The sequence below is a fragment of the Diceros bicornis genome, chromosome 9 (genome assembly GCF_020826845.1).
Source record: "Diceros bicornis minor isolate mBicDic1 chromosome 9, mDicBic1.mat.cur, whole genome shotgun sequence".
NCBI classification, from domain to species: Eukaryota; Metazoa; Chordata; class Mammalia; order Perissodactyla; family Rhinocerotidae; genus Diceros; species Diceros bicornis.
In genome coordinates, this window is record NC_080748.1 from 2,805,291 (window position 1) to 2,813,179 (window position 7,889).

Genomic DNA, 7,889 nt, shown 5'->3' on the forward strand with positions numbered 1-7,889 from the left:
TATTCATGTACTTTGTTCAATTTTTATTTAGGTTGTTGTTTGTTGTTGAGTTTAGGAGTTCTCTATCTATTCTGGATATTAAGCCCTTGTCAGATACATGGTTTGCAAATATGGTCTCCCATCCTGTGGGCTGTGCTTTTACTCTGTTGATAATGACTTTTGAGGCACAAAACTTTTTAATATCCATGAAGTCCAGCATGTGTATTTTCTTATTTTATTGCCTGCTCCTTGGGTGTCATATCCATGAAATCATTACCAAGTCCTATCTTGTAATGTTTTGTCTTATGTTTTCATCTAAGGGTATTATAGTGTTAGCTCTTACCTTTAGGTCTTTGATTCACTGGGAATCAAGTTTTGTATACAGTGTTAGGTAAGGGTCCAAGTTGATTCTTTTGCATGTAGATATCCACTTTTTCCAGCACAACTTGTTGAACAGACTTTTCCCCATTGAATAATCTTGTCACCCTTGTCAAACATCATTTGATCGCATGGGTGAGGGTTAATGTCTGGGCTCTCAATTCTGTTTCCATTGGTCAATATGTCTGTCTTTATGCCATGACAATGCTGTTTTGATACTGTAGATTTGTAGTAAGTTTTCAATTAGGAAGAATCAGTCCTCCAACTTACTACCTCCTTTCAAGATTATTTTTGGTATCTGGGCTTACTTGAGATTCCATAAAATCTTAGGATGGGTTTTTTTCTATTTTAGCACAAAATGTCCTTGGGATTTTGATAAGGACTGCACTGGATTTGTTGATCTCTTTGGATAATGTTGACATCGTCAGAATAAGGAGTCCTCCAATCCATGGTGAGGGAATGTCTTTCATTTCTAGTAGTGCCAGGTGGCTGTTCAGGTTGAGGGGGCAGCACTCCTTGAGGTAGTAGTGCAGAAACCCACAATGAATGAATGCATGTATCTTTACACATTAGTTTTTTCATGTTCTTTGGATAAATACACAGCAGTGGAAGAGCTGGATTGTATGGTAGTTCTAGTCTTAATTTTTTGAACAATCTCCATACTGTTTTCCATAGTAGCTGCACTAATTTGCACTCCCACCAGCCGTGTACGAGAGTTCCCTTCTCTTAACATCCTCTCCAACACTTGTTTCCTGTGTTGTTAATTATAGCCATTCTGATAGGTGTGAGGTGATATTTCATTGTAGTTTTGATTTGCATTTCCCTGAAAGTTATTGATGTTGAACATCTTTTCATGTGCCTGTTGGCTATCTGTATAACTAAATTTAAGTCCACAATTCCATCAGTCAATGCCCCTTGCTTAAAGTTATTTTCTGTTTACATACTATTAATACGTTATTTTGAACTATAGACCCTAGTTTAAGGGTCACTCTTTGTGTTGTACAGTTCCATGGGTTTTGACACACATGTAGTGACATGTAGCCACTATTACGTACAGAACAGTCTCACTACGCTAAAAATCCTCTGAGCATCAGGTTAGCTCTTAACAGCTTTTTAAAATATTAACAATTGTCAGAATAACTTAAATTTTTACGTTGAAAAGTGTTCCACAGGTGCTAAGTTGTGTTAGTCTCACTATTATGATCACTATTAGAAATAATTAAAAAAATGAACCCCTACATAAATAACAAAAACCATAGAATTTTAAAGATAAACAGGATCTTGAAGATTAGGAAATCTCATATTCCTCAAGACCCTGCCCTCCAGTCTCTCAGCTTTCTGTGTCATTTATCTGCTGACTCTGCTGAGGAGAAAGAAATTGATAAAGAAAAACAAAGCCAAAAACAAATATTGGTTCTAAGTATTCCTCTTGAGCCCAATTTAATCAAGCACGGCTTCTTTTTTATTGCCTATTTGCATCAGGAACATAATTACTAGCTAGAGCCTAATTTGAGACTATTCATTACGAATGAAAGATGTCATATCTAAGAACAGAATGGAATTCACTGAGGCTTTATTCTTGGGACATTTGTAGGATTAAGTCAGGACACACTGTGAGAGTAATAAATAAGTTCTGTATATTTTTCTTCTCCAAGACCATGGATTTCAGCCACACTTTATACCCATGTACTTTGCAACAATGAAAAACAATTAAACACTGACCTTGAATATTTTGCCCTCAGATTCATTAGTCTTTAAAACATAAATTGAGCAATTTAAATGTAGATGACTAAAAGACTATGGAGACTTCTAGAATGTCACATTAGGTCCTTTAGAAATGAAGAATTGACTTTATAAAGCATTTCTATTCCTTCTCATACCTTGGCAATAGTGCTACTGTGACTCTGTTTTAAAGAGGATAATGGCGGGCTTTACTTTAATTTGCACTTTTTTTTTTAAAGTACATTTACTTAATATTTCTCAGTCTCTTGAAAACTTTTATCATTAAGCTAAACCCTCATTTAAATCAGCAGACCTATTAGGTGAAGGCGACATGAACATTTACTTGCAAACTCCTCAGAAAATTACTAATTTAACCTTTCCTTTGGACGATCCATTGTAGAACTCAAACTGGATGTATTCGCCAGCCACCTCAAAATGGCTCTTAACTATGTGTTCGTACCTTTCCCTGGGAAGATATTATCTGAGGGTAATTGTTCTTCCCAAACACTTTCTTTACCTCAAACAGCAATACTTCCAAAATTTTAAGGAAAATGTGGGCAATTTGGTGAAAACTAAGTGACTTAAGTTTGTTTTAGCATGCAAATGAAATTAAGAAAATAAGTATTTTAATTATTATTGAATTTAAAAATCAGAAATGAAAACAAACTTTGTCCAAAGACATTTCTACAAGTGAAATTCTCTGAGAAACTGACAGCTAGCCTCCCGTTTTAACCACTAAATCATAAGAAATGTAATATCGTGGGCAAACACTTGAGAGTCATCACCTACACGCACCCCCAACACCATCAGGGCCACAGATCAGGGGAAGGAGTCAGGGTAGAGGAGACAGCTGCGCACTCAGCATCCTTCCTTCCCGGGTCAGAACTTGGTCCCAGCTGCTCTCTGTCTAGTCTTCTGGGGAAGCAGAGAATTCTTCTGGGGACACGACACACATCGGGTGTTAAGGATGTCATTGTCCTTTTTTAAACAAATTTTAGATCATGTGACGTGCTTCTCAGGACAGGAGGAGCCGCCTCAAGGGAAGACAGATCTTCTCCAGGAGCTGAAGGTCATCCAAGGAGAGCAGAGTCGAGGGCTGCAGAGCGCCACTGCTCTCCATCTCAGGGACACGTGGGTCTCCAACCCCTCACCCCCACCCGGCTGGCCCCCAGCGGTTCCCATTGTATCCTCGGAGGCCCGCGCATGCGCAGGACCGGCGCTCATAGAGGCAGAGGCGCCAGCGAGCTGGAGAGCCCCAGGCGCGCACACTGGAGGCGGGGTCCCTGGTGCGGAGGTGGTGCTGCAGGGGTTTGTGTGGTGGGAATTAGTGGTTTCTGGATCCTTTCTCCAGGATTTTCAGCGCTGGGGAGTTCTCCTTTCTACAGTGTGGAGGAGCGTTGGGCAGGAGGCAGTGCTGAGGTAGGTGGTGGGCGGCGGGCTCGGTTTGGAGATCTCCACCGCAGACGGCGGGAGCGCGGTGTCGGGGGCGGGGGACGGGGCTCCTGGCAGGCTGCCCCAGGCGGTGGGAGCCCAACCTCTGGCTCAGGCTATTGGGCTCCTCATTGCCTTCATTAAACAAATAAACGTTCCTACTTCCTTGGGACCACCTTTATAGAAAAGCCTAATGGCATTAATGGTTTCTGGTAATTGACTCTATATTTGCAAGGCCAACTTTGAAGCCTGTGAATTGTTGTAAACTGCATTTAATGAAAGGAGCTTTAAACAATCTTTGGTGCAAATTATGTAACTTCCTAATAATAACTCACCTGTTAACATAGACTGATGACTGATCAATTGATGATTGACATAATGTGTACAGAATTTTGGTTTCAGTCAAAAAGATTTTCTAGGCAGTTGGTGCTAAAATTAAAATCGGATCAGGAGGAGGATTTTAGAAGTAGTGTGTAGTGTGTGTTTTGTCTCTGTACTCATTTAGATGTAAGAATTTAGATTTGGAAAGCCCAAGGAAAAAGAATTTTGAAATTTTGATTTGACTGACAAGGTGAAATGTCAAAAGGTCAAATACGGTAGGATTTCATTTATATGATAGTCTAGAAAAGATAAACCATAGGGAAAGACAACAGATTGTTAGTTGTCATTAGTTTTAATATTTAGTTAATCATTTAGTTTAATAGTTTAATCATTAGTTTTAATATTTCTGATTTAAAAAATACATTTTAATGATACCATCCTAATTATGCTTTTGGATGATACCAGAAGTTAATAACCTATTAAATTCTGCAGTAGGAAGAAATGACATGTTGGTTATTGGTGTCTTTGAAGTGTAAGTATTGGCGGTAATGAAATTTTTAAATAAGCTTTTTTGGATTCTGAACTACTGATTTTTTTACTAGATCCTGTTGGACATGGCATATTACAAGTTTCAAAAGGCTCTTTAAATTATTGTAGCAGGCTGAAGCTATTAAATTATGATGTAAGATCTTTATAGATGAAACAGGCAAAAATACAAAAAGCCCTTCATCATTTTATCTTTGTTAAAATCTTACCATATACATGAATGACTTTTGGCTAGACAGACCTGAACTTGACAAGATAGACTCATTAGTATGGTGAATTTGTTTTGGAATGTTAAAGTGGGAGAGGATATATAAGTTTTACCTGAGGGTGACCCAAGTCAATATGGTGGGTTTAGCTGTTTATACGCTCTGAGTTACGATCTTGATTAAAACGCTCATCATAGACATACCAAGAAATTTGGACCATTTTATGTATCAATATATTAAGATGTCCTATTTCTCTGATAGTTTCTGATTTCAGGGTGCCTGGGAAAAACAGTTTCTCAACATAGGTACTTTGGAATATAATTTTTGATTGTTGACTTATTGAATCATAGAATTGTTGAGTTGGAAATAATTTTAGTGGTTGTAGAGTCTAACCTCTTCATTTTCCAGGAAATGGAAAGTGAGGTTTCTCGAGTTAAGTTGTCCATAGTCTGAATGCTACGTAGTGGCAGAGTTGGAACTAAATGCTCAGATGCTTGTCTCAGGATTCCTAGTACAATGCTCTCTGTGCTACGTACTATTAAGGAGACAAAGCAGTGAGTTACCTTCTCAAATCATATATGTAGCCAGCATGGTTGATTCTTTCCCATATGCGTTTTTTCCTTTCTTTTTTAAATAACTACTAACCACAATTAATTGATTCCCCTAGCATGTTTAATGACTATCCTTGTGCGTGTCTCCTCAAGCACACGTGTGGAGGACTCCCTAGAATGGATACCTGCCTGTGAGTGGATTGCTGGGCCAGAGGCTGACGTGCATCTGAAACTTGACGAGCTGCAGCCAAATCATCCTCTGAAGTTTTAACAATTTCCATTCCCACCAACAGTGTCTGAGTCATCCTTGCCCTGGGACTTGTCAGGTCAGCATTGTCAGATTTTTAAAGTTTTGCCAATCTGATGGGTGAAAAATGATGTATTTGTTTTCCTCTTTGTACAACTCTTTTGACAAATTCGTATAGCTGTGCAACTACCAAAATTGAGACACAGAACAGTTCCAGCACCCAGAACTCCCTTCAGCTGCTCTTTTGTAGTCATCTCTTCCCCCCGCCAACCCCTGGCGACTAATGATTTGTTGTCTTTCCCTATGGTTTGTCTTTTCTAGAATATCATATAAATGGAATCCTACAGTATTTGGCCTTTTGAGTCTGGATTCTTTCATTTAGCACAATACATTGATTTGAGTGTTCATCCATGTTGTTGCCTGTATCAGCAGTTCCTTCTGTTTTATTGCTGAATGTAGTATCCACTGTATGAATGTACCACAGTCTATCCATCCACCAGTTGAAGGACATTTGAGTTATTTTCAGTTTTGTCTTTTTTGACTATGAATAAAGCTGCTGTATATCTTTACGAACAAGTTTTTGTGTGAACATAAGTCTTCTTGTCTTGGGTAAGCACCTAGAAGTGGAATTGCTGGGTCACATGGTATCTGTATGTTTAACTTTATTTTAAAAACCTTTTGTGTAGCAAAGTCATGGCCCACAAAGATGTCCTAATCCCTGGAACCTGGGAATATATTAGTTTACTTGGCAAAGGTGAATTAAATTTGCAGATGGAAGTAAGGTTGCTAATCAACTGACTTCAAAATAGGGCGATTATCCTGGATTATACAGGTGGGCCCAGTGCATCACAAAGGCCCTTAAAGGGAGAGAGAAACAGTAGAGTAGAAAAAGATGCAACAAGGGAAGCAGGGCCAGAGAGATGCAGAGTTCTTGGTCTTGAGGGTGGCAGAGGGGGGCCACAGCCTAAGGAATGTGGTTGTCTCTAGAAGCTTGAAAAGTCTAGGAAATGGATTAACCTTTAGAGTCCCCCAAAAAGAACCTAGGTCTGCCAACACCTTGATTTTAGCCCAAGGAGACCCATGTCAGACTGCTAACCTACAGAACTGTAAAACAATAAATCTGAGTTGTTTTAAGACATGAAATTTGTGCTAATTTGTTAGCAGCATAACAAACTACACTTTAAAACTGTTTTCCAAAGAGGCTGAACCACTTTGTGTTCCCACCAGCAATGTAGAAGTGTTCCAGTTACTTTCCATCCTCATTAACACTTGGTATGGTCATCCTCTTTAATTCTAGTCATTCCAATAGGTATGTAGCAGTATCTCAATGTGGTTTTTATGTGCATTTTTCTCAAGATTAATGATGTTGAGCATCTTTACATGTGCTTATTTGCCATCTGTGTATCTTCTTTGGTGAAGCGTCCAAATCTGTGCCCATTTTAAATTTGGAGTTTCTTATTGCTGAGTTTTGAGAGTTCTTTAGAGTTCTGTCAGATATGTGATTTGCAAAGGTCTTCTCCCAGTCTGTGGCTTGCCTTTTCCATCCTCTCACCAGTGTCTTTGGAAGGTCTGTGTAATGTAATTCGAGAGGCTCACATGACCTTATCTTCATTCGTTGAGAAACAGAGTGAGGTTGGAGCACCTGAGTCCAATCAGACCTTGATCAGAGTTGGGGCCGGGTCTCACTTTTAGTAAACCCAGCCCTTCCGCTTTCCCCCTGTTCCTGTTTGCTGTGCTTCCTTCCCTCGCACAGGTGTCTGGTTCTAAGTCTGGTAGATCTCTGTCTCCTCAAGTTTAGGAGCCCACAGAAAATTCAGCTACGCCCTTCGGATATCTCAGTGCAGGTCTCCAGCCTCCTACCTTAATATGGCAAATTCCCTGAAGGTCAGACTAGCAGTATGTTTGACTTAGGCCACTTCCACCACTTCTGGAGGTTTCACTTTGCTTTGTGGAAGCTTTTGGCCTAGTTCCCCAGATTCCTGTGTGGCAGCAAAACGTAGCACAGGTGCTGTGAGGAAGAGCAGCTGTGTGTCTGAAAGCCCTCAGGTTTCCTCTGCCACACCAGTCCTGCAGAATCACTACAAGTTTGGTTAGTTTCTCTTTTCCCTAGTCGAGGATCTGACTGAGCAAGCCAGATCCTTGGCAAGCACCCAGAATTAGAAAACGCCGGCAGGGGAAAGAAAGATAAAAACTCTTGCTCACATAAAAGAGTTTTTCTTCTTTCTGGAATTTTAGTTGGTTGATTCTGAAGTTCTCTGATACTCTAAAAATATAATTTATCTGTCTTTGTCCAGTTGTGCAGAAAGAGTGCTTTCCTGTCCTCGTCTACTCTAAAACAGAAGTTCCCTTGTCATTAGTTTTTAACTCCATCAGTTATACATTGTCAATATTATTATTATTTGGTAAAGTCATGCTTTCAATGATTTATTCAGATGTTTACCCTTTTTTATTCTCACAATCCATTTTTACACCTTAGCATTTTTTCTTCTATCAATTTTTTTCTTCTTA